Source organism: Aristolochia californica, unplaced genomic scaffold, assembly GCF_029961685.1.
Source record: "Aristolochia californica isolate CCGP_79_NKW_82.1479 unplaced genomic scaffold, dmAriCali1.0.hap1 SCAF_73, whole genome shotgun sequence".
Classification (NCBI taxonomy): Eukaryota; Viridiplantae; Streptophyta; class Magnoliopsida; order Piperales; family Aristolochiaceae; genus Aristolochia; species Aristolochia californica.
In genome coordinates this window covers 80,001-82,500 of record NW_027182272.1, presented here as the reverse complement: position 1 = coordinate 82,500, position 2,500 = coordinate 80,001, and positions in this window count along the sequence as shown.

The window sequence follows — 2,500 nt, the reverse complement described above, 5'->3', positions numbered from 1 at the left end:
GAGGGAGGGACACGCGCGCCCGTTTCGCCAACCACCCGTGCACGCTCGCCTGGGCAGCTGGTCACATGCGTCGCTCAAAGGCATTTTGCAGGCCAGCACCGGCGGATGCACGGGTCAAGCGGGACGGGACGAGCGCAGGGCTAACTTTTGCCGGCACACAAAAACACGAACCCGAAAAAGGCAAAAAAGGGACATACGCACTGGCGACACGCCCGTTTCGCCTGCCACCCGTGCACACTCGCCTGGGCAGCTGGTCACATGCGTCGCTCACAGGCATTTTGCAGGCCAGCACCGGCGGATGCACGGGTCAAGCGGGACGGGACGAGCGCAAGGCTTGCTTTTGGTGGCACACGAAAACACGAACCCGAAAAAGGGACATACGCACTGGCGACACGCGCGCCCGTTTCGCCTGCCACCCATGCACACTCGCCTGGGCTGCTGGTCACATGCGTCGCTCATAGGCATTTTGCAGGCCAGCACCGGCGGATGCACGGGTCAAGCGGGACGGGACGAGCGCAGGGCTTGCTTTTGGCGGCACACGAAAACACGAACCCGAAAAAGGCGAAAAAGGGACATACACACTGGCGACACGCACGCCCGTTTCGCCTGCCACCCGTGCACACTCGCCTGGGCTGCTGGTCACGTGCGTCGCTCACAGGCATTTTGCAGGCCAGCACCGGCGGATGCACGGGTCAAGCGGGACGGGACGAGCGCAGGGCTTGCTTTTGGCGGCACACGAAAACACGAACCCGAAAAAGGCGAAAAAGGGACACACGGACAGGCGACACGAAAAAAAAGGGGTCGCCCTACCTAGGTGGGCGCAAAAACCCCGTCGGCCAGGAGGTTTCGCCAAAGTGTCTGTACTGTCACACAGGGTCAATAGCACGGGCATGGCCGGCCGCCGCACGTGCAGCGGCTTACGGACGCACGGTTCGGCGGCACGGGTGCCTGGCGGCTTTAGCACCTTGGGGTGGACAGGCCTGGCGGCAAGGGGGGCTAGGCACCTTGCTGCCAGCCGGCAATGGTGCACGGGGCGGGGCGCCACACAAACACGAAAGAGGGACAAGAGCGGGGCGATGGTCCACAGAGACGAGCCATGCACGGGGCCCGTGATCGCCGACACGCGCGAACGCGGACGCGGACAAGGACAAGGACGCGACGCGCGGCGCGCGTGCGAGGTCAAGAGGGGCGCGCGCACGAAAACGCGAAAAAAGGGGCTAGCGGCCGAGAAACGCGAAGAAAACCGGGTCACCTACCTAGCCGAACGCCTAAAATCGCTTCGGGCAGGAGGTTTCGCCAAAGTGTCTGTACTGTCACACGGTCCGTACGGGCGCAACCCCATCGCGCGCCAGCACCCCTTCCTGGGGGCGCCCGCCCGCCAGGCGCCTGGCGCCCCACGCGCGCGCGCCCGGCGCCTGGCGCCTTGCCCCCCACGCGCGCCCGGCGCCTGGCGCCTGGCGCCTCGCCCCCCACGCGCGCGCCCGGCGCCTGGCGCCTTGCCCCCCACGCGCGCCCGGCGCCTGGCGCCTGGCGCCTCGCCCCCCACGCGCGCGCGCGCGTGGCGCCTTGCGCCTGGCGCCTTGCCTCCGCGCGTGCCTGGCGCCTGGCGCCTTGCCCCCCACGCGCCTGGGCGCCTCTTTTCCGCCTGGGCGCCCTGGCACCTTTCCGCCTGGGCGCCTGTTTTCCGCCTTGGCGCCCTGGCGCCTTTTCGCGTGGGCGCCTCTTTTCCGCCTGGGCGCCATGGCGCCTTTCGGCCTGGGCGACTCTTTTTCGCCTGGGCACCTCTTTTCCGCCTGGCCAGGGCGCCTCTTTTCCGCCTGGGCGCCATGGCGCCTTTCTGCCTGGGCGCCTCTTTTTCGCCTGGGCGCCTCTTTTCTGCCTGGGCGCCCTGGCGCCTTTTCGCCTGGGCGCCTCTTTCCCACCTGGGCGCCCTGGCGCCTCTTCGCCTGGGCGCCCTGGCGCCTTTTCGCCTGGGCGCCTCTTTTGGCGCCTGGGCGCCTACGCCAGGGCGCCTCTTTTCCGCCTGGGCGCCTCTTTTTCGCCTGGGCGCCTCTTTTCCGCCTGGGTGCCCTGGCGCCATTCCGCCTGGGCGCCTCTTTTCCGCCTGGGCGCCCTGGCGCCTTTTCGCCTGGGTGCCTCTTTTGGCGCCTGGGCGCCTACGCCAGGGCGCCTCTTTTCCGCCAGGGCGCCTCTTTTTCGCCTGGGCGCCTCTTTTCCGCCTGGGCGCCCTGGCGCCTTTTCGCCTGGCGCCTCTTTTGGCGCCTGGGCGCCTACGCCAGGGCGCCTCTTTTCCGCCTGGGTGCCTCTTTTCCGCCTGGGTGCCCTGGCGCCATTCCGCCTGGGCGCCTCTTTTCCGCCTGGGCGCCCTGGCGCCTTTTCGCCTGGGTGCCTCTTTTGGCGCATGGGCGCCTACGCCAGGGCGCCTCTTTTCCGCCTGGGCGCCCTGGCGCCTTTCCGCCTGGGCGCCTCTTTTTCGCCTGGGCGCCTCTTTTCCGCCTGG